Source organism: Canis lupus, chromosome 22, assembly GCF_011100685.1.
Source record: "Canis lupus familiaris isolate Mischka breed German Shepherd chromosome 22, alternate assembly UU_Cfam_GSD_1.0, whole genome shotgun sequence".
NCBI lineage: Eukaryota > Metazoa > Chordata > Mammalia > Carnivora > Canidae > Canis > Canis lupus.
Genome location: NC_049243.1, coordinates 33378462 through 33392794, shown reverse-complemented (window position 1 = coordinate 33392794; position 14333 = coordinate 33378462). Strand labels below are relative to the sequence as shown.

Here is a 14333-nt window from a genome sequence, read left to right as displayed (position 1 = left end):
CACTGAACTAGAGCACCATTTATATAGAAAATGTAATGCCTCCTGTTTAATTTTGGATCACACTCTCCTCCCTAATTTCATTTTATACACCAGCCAAACCAGAAGTTGTATGGAGAGTTGTAACTGCAAAGGCCTTTTGTTTTTTTTAAAGATTTTATTTATTTATTCATGAGACACACAGAGAGAAAGGCAGAGACGTAGGCAGAGGGAGAAGCTCCCTCACAGGGAGCCCGATGTGGAACTTGATCCCCGGACTGGGATCACTCCCTGAGGCAAAGGCAGGCACTCAATCGCTGAACCACCGAGGCATCCCTGCAAAGGACGTTTATGTCATAAGTGCAAAGATATTTAAGTTATACAAGAGAGCAATGGGGGGAATGGTGTCTTTGAGGAAGCTTAAATGTGGTTAATGTTTTTATCTATGAAGCAGTAAGTAAAAAATATGTGGTAATTAACAGGAGAATTTTCTGAATTGTTCAGTCAAACCATTAAAAAAACAAGTTTATATAACTAAGAACTTACTGTAACCAAATTAATCATTAACTATTTCCATCGTAAGACTCTTATCATCAACACACTGTGTTAGTCATTGTACTTCCTGCTAATTATTGTTTATAACTCTTCAACATCGTAGTTGTGGTCCTCTGAAATTGAACATTTACCTCTCTCAACAGCTCCCATTCCTCAGTTCCTGTGATCCATGTTTGCTGATTCCTAACATTGAAAGGGTTTTCACATATCTGTATTCCTCAGTAGTTTCGCACATGCATCCACTCCTCTGATAGATGCAAACATACCAGGCACAGGATTAGATGATGGGTGACAATAAAGAAGAAGGCAGACCAATTGCCTCCTGTCATGGGTTTTTTGTTTTCTCTGTGGCAGATATTCCTGAAGAAATAATTATAGAAAAACATATTAAAGTATAATTTTTAAAAATTGTATGGTAGAAGCAGATGAAGGGTCACAGCATTATACAAGGAGGGGATCTAACCTGATGTGCATAGGGGGAGAGCAGTAGATAGTCTCCCTTGAGGAAGTTTATAATGGCCAGAAACTTCTGTGAGGATCAACACAGGCAGATGCTCAGGTATGTTTAAAGTTGATGTTTGTTTTGGACATGCAATTAATTTAAGTGGGAATTCTACAGCCAAGTGCAAAGTTATAGATATTATGTTACTATCCTTTGAACATTACTGTAAATATTTGAGCATTAGCCAACTGTTTCACACAAATAGGTAAAAATAAGGCAGGAAGTTAAGCACAGAATTAAAGATAACTTGATATACTTGGTTATGATTAAAGTACTTACTCATACACTTCCTAAACTTTTGTTAAATGTTGTCTCCTGGTAGCAAGAAAACGAATCTTGGAATCAGAAAATTTGGAGTTGAATCTTCACTTTGGCATTACTGCTTTGGGGAACAATCTGAGGCTTTCTGTGATTTAGTCATTGAGGTAATGAAGATAAAGTACAGTTGACCCTTAAACAACATGGGTTTGAACTGCATGGATCCACTTATATGAAATTTCTTTTCAAAAAATACAGTAGAACAATGTAAATGCATTTTCTCTTCTTTCTGATTTTTTAAAAAATTTTATTTATTTATTTATGAGAGACACAGAGAGAGAGAGGCAGAGACACAGGCAGAGAGAAGCAGGCTCCATATGGGGAGCCTGATGTGGGACTCAATCCTGGGACTCCAGGATCATGCCCTGGGCCGAAAGCAGGCGCTTAACCTCTGAGCCACCCAGGCATCCCTTCTTTCTTATTTTAACAACATTTTCTTTCCTCTAGCTTACTTTAGTAAAAGGAAACAGTATGTAACATGTATAATATTCAAAATAGGTTGCCTGCCAACTCCTTATGTTATTGATAAGTCTTCAGGCAATAGTAAGCTATTAACAGGTACATTTTTAGGGAGTCAAAATTACATGCAGCTTTTCAATTGCACAGGGTTTGATGCCCCAACTCCCTCACTGTTGACTATATTTAACAACAGCTGGGACATTGCTGGTCTTTAATCCATGTGGCTATCATCAACATCATTATTACTAGTATTATTTGCCAAGGTGAAAAATAAACCAGATAAACTTGAGCCATAGTACTTGTTACATAATTCAATTGTGGAAATGCCATTAAAGTTTCAGGATCTCAATACAGGACTCTAGAACTACATTTGTAATTATCATTATCCCAGAATACTGGACTACTGTGTGCTCTGTAGAGAATGTGGTAATATATTCTAATTCAATAATTAGAGGTATTGAAGAACCACAGGTTATGCATAAAAGAACAGGAAATGACTAAATAGCCTTGATTTTGGAAACTTGTATTTATGGTTATGCTAATGTATGTAATTAGAAACTACTTCGTGAAACCGGGAGTCCTGGGACTTGGTGGGAGAAGGACGCAGAGGTTTCAAGAACACTGTCAGCCCTGCTACAAATATTGGCCTTCAGAGCGTTGGTGACAGACAGTAAGCAGACGTGTGGCTCGGGCAGATTGTGTTTTAGATGGCTCACCAGGGGGTAGGGGAAGGTGGCCTGAACCAGAAGCAGAAGAGCTGGTGATAGATCCCTTAATAAGGTGGGTAAAATTAGCTGAGGAACTGAACTGATGAGATTAAAAGCATTATTATAATTATCACTTTAATAAAAGTAAGCAATGGTGATGGCCTGATACAAATGAATGACTCTTTAGGAGACAAAACTGGAAGGAGGTTTGGACGAACTGGATGGAATAAAGGAAGGAGGGGTGTTTAAGGAAATGGATGACTCTGAGATAGCAGTGGTATTGACAGAAAGGCAAGGGCAAATTTAGAAAAATATATTTCAAGCGTAAAAGTCACCCAGACCTGGTGATTAAATGGAAGGGTGGAGGCAAATGAAAGACTCACGGAGTCTCCAGAGAGGTGCCACCTCTCTTGAGCAGCAGAGTGTACCTAGAAATACATTTGGAAGGGAAGTTTATAATCTCTGCTTTAATCCCATCTGTTGACTTTAAAATGCTTATGGGACATCCATCTGATTATAACAGATAGATGCGACATGACATGCATCCGTCCTAAAGATATAAGCCTGGAAAATATAAATGGATATGTGATAGCTGGCCATAGGTGAAGGACATCTCTCAGGAAGCATGGATTGAGTGGGAAAGCAGAGCATCCTCAATTTATCCCAAGCCCTTATTCATCCAATCTGTTTGTTTACCAAGAAACATCTTTCAAATGGGTCCCCTTTATTATATTATTCCATGCTAAGATCCTGACCAGGCCCTTTGCTCTTTCTGTCTTAGAGAGTCTCCTGAAAACATTATCTGTCTCTAATTTCCTCCTTTAGTGCCATTAGGATTTTCTTTCTGTAATGAAAATCTGTGATCATCTAATTTGGTGATTAAAGCCTGGTAATAATAAAAAATAAATAAATAAAAGCCTGGTAATACCTCTTCACTGGGTACAGAGCTTACGCCCAACTTTGTAACATGAAAATACAGGCTCATCTCCTTCTACACCTTCCCGCTTGCCTAAGTCCTCACCAAACTTAACAGTATCTCCTGAGCACATCATGTATGAATAGCATGCAGTAGTATCATGATCTACTACTCAGCCTTCAAGTTCCACTAAAATGCTATTCTGTGTTCTGACCTCTTCTCTGACTTTTGAATGCCCATCCTATTCCCAATTCAGCCTTGTCTGTGTATGTGCACATCTATGTCTGTGTTCACCTTTGTTCACATTTTCATGAGCCCTTTAAAGATAACTGCATTATCTTTTTCATCTTGCTGTCCCATTGCTGGCCCATAAAAATCAACCAGGACTTACATGAACTTTAAGCACAATTGAAGTTTAAACTGTAACTGGTGATTTTATTTTATTTTATTTATTTTATTTTATTTTACTTTTTTTTTTTGTAACTGGTGATTTTAAATAATATTAAGCAATTTCCTGATTTAAAAAAAGGCTCTTAGAAAAGCATTGGGTACTTTTTATTCCTTATTAATTAAACAGAAAAACATTTTTTTCCTACTTATCTCAGGGCCATCTATCTTTAAAAGGATCAAATATTGGGGTGCCTGGGTGGCTTAGTTGGTTAAGTGTCTGACTCTTGATTTTGGCTTAGGTTGTGATATCAGGGTCCTGGGATCAGGCCAGTGTTGAGCTTCTTGCTCAGCAGTGAGTCCACTTCAGGATTCTCTCTCTCTCTCTCTCTCTCTCTCTCTCTTTTCCTGTGCCCCTCCCCCTGCCCACAAAGGCTCTCTCTCTCTCAAATAATCTTTAAAAAAATAAATAAATAAAAGGATCAAATGCAGTACAGAATAAGTTGGTATATGTAAATTTTATAGAAAATTAACACAACTCCATAAAAACAGCCTTTACAAAATAATTACTATTACCTTATTTGGTTATAAAAATTGTACATATTCTTTGTAGAAAAAAATAGAAATGATGTAGTTCTAGCACTACTTCTCTCCCTCTTCCTTCAGGCTTAGAAATGGGAACAGCTCCTGTCTGTTGCTAACTAAAAGAAAGACCCTGCTTTCACCTTTATAATTAGAATATTATTAAATTACACAGTTTAGTGTACTATTTCTGTTCTGGAGCACTAACTGATAGACCCCATCATTCCTTTCAGTTTTCCTAATAGAACTCCAACTTGGTTTATTCATCCACCCTTCTGCCTCCAGCTCATGTGACTCAGAAAAAGATGACCTCCATCTTCAGCTCCAGGATGAGATCCTCATTGGTATATGTCATCATGAAATTCTCTTCCCCCTTACTAGGAATAGGCCTGGAAAACCAGGCTTAAAACAATCGGGGTACATGGTGACTGCCATCATGCCACATTGGATGAGTATAGAGCTTAAGGTACCCTCAGTCATACTACAAGGGGAAGTTTTATTTTATGGCTGAGGAAGCACTTTTATCTCCTATCTCTTCTGCTGAACTGAACAAAGGAGATGACTGTCCTAGTTGTTGCTGGCAGCTCTTTTCCAATCATGAGGGAAGCCAGCCCAAGGATGAAATTAACCCAAAAAAGAGGGCCAAGAGAAATGCCAAGACAAAACTGAAGACTTGGTCACACCAAACCTGGAGTGTGGCTTAATTCTAGATTCCTGTCCCATTAGATCAGGTGTTTCTTATTTTTAAAGCCCACTTGAGGAAATTCCTAATTCTTGCAGCACAGAATTTCCAAACTGCTATGATTTTGCAATAGCTAATATTTATTGAGTGCTTCCTATTTGACATGCACAGTACCAAGCACAATAAACCACAAGGTAGGGACTATTATTAACGTTATTGTCCATATGAGGAAGCTAAGGCTTTGAAAGTTTCATTAATTAGTATTGGCCACATAACTATTAAGTGCTTCAGTTGTAATCCAAATCTGGGTTTGTGGCATTACAGCCTTCCTCTATGTGCAGCACGGCACTCAGTTTGACCTGCACTCACTTTTAGACAACTACAGCATGACCATACCCCAGTAGCTCACTCTCAAGCAACTGAGGCATTGCCAGAAGATTCACCTCCAGATTACCTCATATTCTGATAATAGAGATAAGTCATGTTGATGTACAGAGTTAAGTGTAGGGCAAAGGGTAACAGTAAAGAAATGCATAGTTAAAACTCAAGTAAGGGGGACAATCTGAAGGTGAGATTACTACTGTTCACCGCGGTGATGATAATAGCAATCTATAGAATTCATGCAAATGCACTGGGAAAATAATCAAGTATAGGCTTAAATAGAGTTCTAGGGTCTGTGCCAAGGGAAATGATTTGTAGATGATCTCACTTGGTAAGAATATGCCAATATCATACTTTCAGTACAAGTTTTAAATAAAGTTTGAGATTATAAAAGGCAATCAAGATACAGATTAAAATCTGAGTAAGTGAAATTGAAGTCTTGTATTTACTTGACGTTTGTTTTAGTATCAATACATATATGTAAGCTGAATCGAATTTCCAATCACGTCTGAATTATACCTTCAGAAATTCAGTGTAAGACTTTGTTTCATCAGTCTTGCCTTCTCCAATAATAATTTGTATTTGCTCATAAACAGATTTCTTGGTTCTGATTGAAGTGGCTTTTTTTAAGCGTTGAAAGGAGAAAAATATTGGCCTGAACCAAGCTTTTGTCTTCATGGGGCTGCTGTTTAAGTGGTGTGACTGAATCAGATGAAGCAGCCTCATGTAGGCACTTTGACACAAAGAATTTCAGAGCCAAGTCTAATGACAGCATTTACTCTTAATATGGATGATGTGAGAACAGAAACATAATGTTTATTAGCAGCCCTTACGAAAACAGTAGCTAAAAGAAAGAGCAAAGAAGATGAAAACGGGAAGTACTCAGCAGAGAGCTCCCATTTTTCTTGTGAAATTAATTCACATTATAGGGTGTGCTGCCTTGAATGAATTTCCTTCCTTTTACACTCCCACTTAGCTTTCCTTTAAGTGTCAAATGAAGCGGGTGGTGGAAAATGCGGTGCACCAGTCATTTTGACATTCCTTTGCAAATTAATCAGGCTTTGATAGTACAGGTCGGCTCTACCAGGCAGGGGGGCTTTCAGCTTTGGGAATCTGGCAGGAGTTCAAGAGCAACGTGTTGCTTTGAACTCACTTGTTAGCCGTGCAAAATAAACACCATCCACCTTGCAATAAAAAAGCATCAGCAGGAGAAAAAAGAGAACATTCGAAACCCCTCCCTTGAGACTTCAAAACCCTCGCTGGGGCTGCTAAATTAGGACAGGAAAAATAAGGCCTGCTTGTGAAAAGAAAGGAGGGGAAAAGAACTATCCTTCAACAAACACACACAAAAATTACAATCACTGAGAACTAATTATGTTTTCATGATCACAAATGCATTGAGAGTCTGAAAGCTCACGGACGCATCCTGATGCTGCTATAAAATGTTTCCTGGCTAATTATTTGCTAGTACAACTGTTCACTTCCTGTGGCGGATTTATGCTAAATCCTGTTATTAGTCTTGCTCTGCAATTGCCATTGTCTATGACTAGAAGCAAGGCTGAAAGGCTACAGTCAGCCTTTTATTACACAACATTGAATGGAGATTTGACCCAATGTCCGACCACTTCCCCCCTTTGGTTTTTATGTGAGCTCGCTGAGCCTTTTCCTATAAATCACAGGATTCCAATGAACTTTTACTCTTTTTTCTCTCCTTTCAACTCTACTACTTTGTGTGTGTGTGTATGTGAGTGCACACTTAAAAAATAAACCACGCCATTTCTTTTTCTCTTTAATGGTAGTTAAAACCTTTCATCATATACAATTTCTAGTTCTTGCTCCAAAAAGATGTATGAAACCCATTTTTGATGACTTGATTTAGGTCAGTGCCTGAAATGGGGAGTGGTAAAAATAAATAAGACAAAACAATCATTAAAATAATTCACATTTTAGCAAGGATATATTCATAAATAAATGTGCAAAGTATCACTGCTATAGAAAAATGAAAAACTATAATAGCTATGATAAAAACAAAATACTTTCAGTAGAAATCCAACTAAACATTTTCTAGAATATTTGATATGTTGGGCATTAAAAACAAATTTGATTACACCTTTAATATAAATTCTCCTTCAGATAAAATTACCACAAATATCATGAATGATCTAAGAGAAGTTTTCTCAAATATAGTTTGTCCTTTTTTTTTTTTTTTTGGTTCGTACTATTCTAAATCTTCAAGATACAAATGTAGTATATTCTTGATTTGTGGTGCTACTATATTCAAGAATTTAACCACTATATTTGAAAGCTGTCCTCAGATTTAGAAATCAAATGTTAAAGATTTGTGTAAATTGTAGATTTTTAAGAGCAAAGTAGATTATGAGAAGGAAAAAGTTAGAATGATAACAAAGGCTTGATTTCCAGATTATTTACTCCATTTCCCTCCTAGTTTTTAATGGTTGCATGCACATCTCTGTTATTCACTCTTTCTTTAAAAATTGTTGTCAAAATTACATCTGCAAGAATTCACAGGAGTAATCCTTGGCAAGTTTTAACATTTTCTCACAGATCTTTTTCTAACATTCATTTAGATGCTTCAGAATCTATCTTTATTGCAAATAGCATTTGTCCCTGAAATTATGCTAGAAAATTCATCCAGAGGCACATATGTTATGTCCAGATTTTTTCTTTTTAATTATAAAGTACTTTAGGCAACCCAAAACAGACACTAGTTAAATAAACTACACTATAACCAAACTATGGGATATTACAAAGCCATTAAAAAAAAAAAAAAGAAGAAGAGGAAGAAAGAAAGAAGGAAAGAAAGAAAAACAGAAAGAGAGGGGTAGGTTTATAATGTATGAAAAGATGTCCACGATCATTTTTGAATGAAAAGATTTAAGTAGCAAATAATGTGTATAGAAAAATGTCATTTAAAAAAGAAACCTATATAAATGTACCCAGAAGAGTTCTAGAAAGTTATGTACCAGCTCATGAACAGGCCATTCCTAAGGACACATAAAAGAAGGACATAAGGGGGTCATTGTCACTATTTGCCTAACATAACCTCGTAGTATTTGTTTTTTTTTTGTTTTTCAAAACACACTGTTCTTTTAGTAATTTTTAAAAATAATAATTATAGGCAGAGCAGCACAACAAAAAGAAAATGTAATCAAGACCCACACATCTTTGATTTGTGTTGGTGGTGGGTGTCAGCAAATCTTTTATTTCTTCAATAATATATTGATTGAGTTGTGTTAGAAACCTATAAGGGGATGGTTTCTGAGAACACATCTCTTTGAAATGGTCTGTGGAAAATGGCCTATTATGGCCCAAGTCCTCCTTCACTTCTTATTTCCCTCTAATAAAAAGTAGAGATGTACTGAGAATGCTGGCTGCATTCCACAGCAGCAAATAGCCCTGACCTTCTGAGGTCATGTGTCTCCTTCACACTCAGAATGGAGGTCAGAGGGACGTTTGGATAAACAGAGGTAAAATTGTATTCCCTCAGTGTCCCATCACACTCCATTACTTCCAGAGCACTTTTATTGTGCATACATCCCTCTACCTCTCCACACATCCTCCTACACTCACACTCACTTCCCATCCGTACTTCCTGTTCCTCTTCCAGTCATGCAAAGTCCCTGATCTGATTCTTTTTTTTTTTAAGATTTTATTTATTTATTGATGAGAGACACAGAGAGAGAGAGAGAGACAGAGACAGAGACAGAGCTCTAGAGGCAGAGACACAGGCAGAGGGAGAAGCAGGCTCCACACAGGGAGTCTGTGGGTCTCGATCCCAGCTCTCCAGGACCAGGCTCTGGGCTGAAGGTGGCACTAAACCCCTGAGCCACCCCGGCCGCCCCTTGATCTGATTCTTGTGTTGAGTGTGTCTTAAGATGGATGGTGCATCATTTTCGAAGAAGTCTAGAACCCCAGAGCATGGAATGGTGGAAATAACTTGGGCATTGACTTTGAACCTTGACTTTTTTTTGTCTATATGACATTATATGAGAGGTATTCTTATACAAATTTTAGACATTTTAACATACAAACCTGCTTATGCCAGGGTTACGGTAATTTATGTAATAGTACCTCTCATAGGTTTATGTAAAAAATAAATGCCTACCACCTTACCTAGCATATAGTGTACAGTAAATGAAGAGTGAAATAGGTATTAATATTACAAATGGCAGCTCTTGATAGTTTTTTTTTTTTTCCTGAAATACATTTATATAAGTTTCCCTGGGATTTTAGTAAATAAGTCTCAGGATCTGGTACTTTCTTTATTCTGCTTCACGGCCAGCTGTGTGAATTATATACTATACCTGAGGGTTGTATATTACATTTATTACTCTTTATAAATAGGAACAGTGTCAATATATGCTCCTAGTGTTAATTTCTATGTAAAGTCACATATCTGAATTCCACTGATTGAACCAGGCAGATTCTTCCTTAACCTTGAAAAGATCTTGGAAAGATCATGACCCCTGAATATCTCTCCAATTAAGCTTCTGTAGAATATTTCCTTCATGTTAAAATATTCTCTTTGGGAAATGATAATCTGTGCTAGCATATGAACCCATTAATATCATGGTAGGAGTTAGTTCATGAGATTAGCTAGATTTAGCAAATTAGAAACCAATGAGAAAATAACATATTTGTCAAAGTCCATTGCCCAGTAGATGGATTTGTAGAGCATGGAAGTACAATGGGCAGACTTGGCTTGGAACCTGCCTATAACCTTCCCTTGCTATATGACCTTGAGTCCATAATTTAATCTCAGTTCCTTCATTTGTGGAAAGGGAGCAATGATACCCATCTAAGAGTGTTGCTGTGAGGATAAAAACATGAAAGTTTTTTTAATCATGGAAGGCTCTTGGTAAATATTACTTTTTGTTCCATTGAACTTAGGGCCTTAACTTCCTACAATGGCTTGGCTTTGATTCAGAAGATATGTGCCTGAGAACTGATTATATTCCAGACATTATAATAAGTATGAGAACACAACACATAAATGGATGGATGAAGGAACGACTGAAGCATTCAAGGAGCTCAGGTTGAGTAGGTGAGCCAGATGAATAAACACATATTTATGCATTACCTTGATAGGAACTATGGGTAAGCACATAGCTTGGGTGCAGGGAGCATGGACTGAGGCAAATATATTCAGAGGACAAGACCTTTGAAAATAAAGAACTATGCAGAAAGGGAATGGGAAAAGAGTGGGCCAGAATATAAATAGAATGAACCACACAAGCAAAAGAATCAAATTTAAAAGAAAAATGAAATCCCGATGCTTTGGGAACACTGAAAACTGGTATAAGGGAAATCTGTGCAGGATATAGTTGGAATTAGGCTGAAGTAGTCATGGGTCATGTTATGAAAGGTCTTATATATTATGTTAAGGATTTGGGGCTTTAAACTGAAGGCACTAAAGAGAGATCATTGTGCAAGAGAGTGACAAGATCTGTTTTGAATTTTTATAAAGATCATTTCGAGTATTGTAGATGGATAGGAGCAAGTTGACTGAGTGGGACCAATCTGAGAATTGTACGTCCAAGAGCGACCCAGTTCAGGTTTGGTCATTGAACATTTGACAAATATTTATTGAGTATAATCAGTGATTCAGAGACCAAGTCAGGAGAAACATGAGAAAAATAGAGGTGACAATCCTTATATCAGACAAATTAGATTTTAAACCAAATACTGTAATAAGAGATGAGAAAGGACACTATATCATAATTAAAGGGTCTATCCAACAAGAGATCTAACAACTAAATATTTATGCCCCTAACATAAGTGCAGCTAATTATATAAGCCAATTAATAACAAAGAAAAACATCAATAATAATACAATAATAGTAGGGGATTTTAACACCCCACTCACTGCAATGGACAGAACATCTAAGCAGAAGGTCAACAAGGAAACAAGGGCTTTGAAAGATACCCTGGACCAAATGGACTTCACATATTCAGAACATTTCATCCTAAAGCGCTAGAATACACATTTTTCTCAGGTGCACATTGAACATTCTCCAGAATAGAACATATACTGGCTCACAAATCAGTTCTCAACCAGTACCAAAAGATCAGGATCATTCCCTGCATATTTTTGGACCACAGTTCTTTGAAACTGGAATTCAATCACAATTGGAAATTTGGAAAGAACTCAAATACATGGAAGCTAAGAGCATCATATTAAAGAATGAATGTTGACCAGGAAATTAAAGAAGAATTTTAAAAATTCATGGAAACAAATTAAAATGAAAACACAACTGTTCAAAACCTTTGAGATACAGCAAAAGTCCTAAGAGGGAATACAAGCCTTTTGCAAGAAACAAGAAAGGCCTCAAATACACAACCTAACTCCATCTAAAGGAGTTGGAGGAAAAACAACAAATAAAGCCTAAACTCAGCAGGAGAAGAAAAAAAAATAAAGATTAGAGCAGAAATCAATGAAATAGAAACCCAAAGAACAGTAGAACAGATCAATGAAACTAAGAACTGGTTCTTTGAAAGAATTAATAAGATTGACAAACTGCTGTTCAGATTTATCAAAAAGAAAAGAAAGAGGACCCAAATAAATAAAATCATGAATGAAAGAGGAGAGATCACAACCAACACCAAAGAAATACAAACAATTATAAGAATATATTATGAGCAACTATATGCCAATGCCAACAAATGAGGCAATCTAGAAGAAATGGATGCATTCCTAGAGACCTATAAACTATCAAAACTGAAACAGGAAGAAATAGAAACCTGAACTGACTTACAACCAGCAAAGAAATTGAAGCAGTAATCAAAAATATCCCAACAAACGAGTTCAGGGCTGGATGGCTTCCCAGGGGAATTCTACCAAACATTTAAAGAAGAATTAATATCTGTTTTTCTGAAGTTGTTTCAAAAAATAGAAGTGGAAGGAAAATTTCCAAACTCTTTCTATGAGGCCAGCATTACCTTGATCACAAAATGAGACAAAGACCCCGCCAAAAAGAATTACAGACCAGTATCCCTGATGAACACGGATGCCAAAATTCTCACCAAAATACTAGCAAATAGGATCCAACAGTAAGTTAAAAGGATTAATCACCACAACCAAGCAGGATTTATACCTGACCTACAGAAGGGGTTCAACATTGGCAAATTAATCAATGTGATATGCCACATTAATAAAAGAAAGGACAAGAACCATGTGATCCCCTCAATAGATGTAGAAAAAGCATTTGACAAAGTACAGCATCCTTTCTTGATTAAAACTTTCATGGTGTAAAGATAGAGGGAAAATATTGATATCATAAAAGCCATATATGAAAAGCCTACAGTGAATATTATTCTCAGTGGTGAATTACTGACAGCTTTTCCCCTAAGGTCAGGAACATGGCAGGGAGGTCCACTATCATCACTGCTGTTCAACATGTACTAGAAGTCCTAGCCTCAGCAATCAGACAACAACAACAACAACAACAAAAGGAATCAGAATTGGCAAAGAAGAAGTCAAATTTTCACTTTTGCAGATGACATGATACTCTATATGGAAAACCCAAAAGACTCCACCCCAAATTGCTAGAACTCATACAGGAATTCCACAATGTGGCAGGATATAAAATCAATGCACAGAAGTAAGTTGCATTTCTATATACTAACAATGATACAGAAGAAAGAGAAATTAAAGAGTCAATCCCTTTACAATTGTATCCCAAACCATAAAATACCTAGGAATAAACCTAACCAAAGAGGTAAAAGATCTGTACTCAGAAAATTATAAAAATTCATGAAAGAAATTGAGAAAGACACAAAGAAATGGAAAAGCATTCCATGCTCATGGATTAGAAGAACAAATATTGTTAAAATGTCTATGCTACCTAGAGCAATCTATACATTCAATGCAATCCCAATCAAAATACCATCAACTTATTTCATAGAATTGGAACAAATAATCCTAAAATATGTATAGATCAGAAAAGACCTTGAATGGCCAAATAAATGTTGAAAAAGAAAACCAAAGCTGGTAGCATCACTATTCCGGACTCCAAGCTGTATCACAAAGATGTAATCATCAGGATGGTATGGTACTGGCACAAAAACAGACATCTAGGTCAATGGAACAGAATAGAGAACCCAGAAATGGACTCTCAACTCTATGGCCAACTAATCTTCCACAAAGCATGAAAGAATATCCAATGGAAAAAAGGCAGTCTCTTCAACAAATAGTGTTGGGAAAACTGGACAGCCACACTCAGAAGAATGATTGGACCATTTTCTTATACCGTAAACAAAAATATACTCAAAACGGATGAAAGATCTACATGTGAGACAGGAATCCATCAAAATCCTAGAGGAAAACAGGCAGCAACCCTGTGACCTTGGCTGCAGAAAATTCTTGCTAGACATATCTCCAAAGGCAAGGGAAACAAAAGCAAAAATGAACTTCTGGGACTTCATCAAAACAAAAAGCTTTTGCAGAGCAAAAAAACCCAAAAAAAACAGTCAACAAAACCAAGAGACAATGGACAGAATGGGAGAAGATATTTGCAAATGCCTTATCAAATAAGCTAGTATCAAGCTCAACACCCAGAAAACAAATAGTCCAAACAAGAAATGAGAAGACATGAACAGACATTTCTCCAAAGAAGATTTACGAATGACCAACAGACACATGAAAAAATGCTTAACATCACTTGGCATCAGGTAAATACAAATCAAAACCACAATGAGGTACCATCTTACACCGATCAGAATGGCTAAAATTAGTAAGTCAGGAAATAACAGATGTTGGCAGGATGAGGAGAAAGGGGAACCTTACACTGTTGGTGGGAATGCAAGTTGGTGCAGCCACTCTGGAAAACAGTATGTATGTTCCTCAGA

General features: G+C 36.8%; 1 long non-coding RNA gene across 1 annotated transcript in view; it reads right to left on the bottom strand.

The window, feature by feature from the left end:
- Positions 1–174: 174 nt before the first annotated feature.
- The window catches only part of LOC119877392, an 85929-nt gene continuing 71770 nt past the window's right edge, over positions 175–14333 (bottom strand). Inside the window, exons 3-4 of the long non-coding RNA XR_005376047.1 lie at positions 663–891; positions 175–312 (exon numbers count right to left, since the gene is read on the bottom strand). This is a non-coding gene — a long non-coding RNA (uncharacterized LOC119877392). The remainder of the gene's footprint in view (positions 313–662; positions 892–14333) is intronic.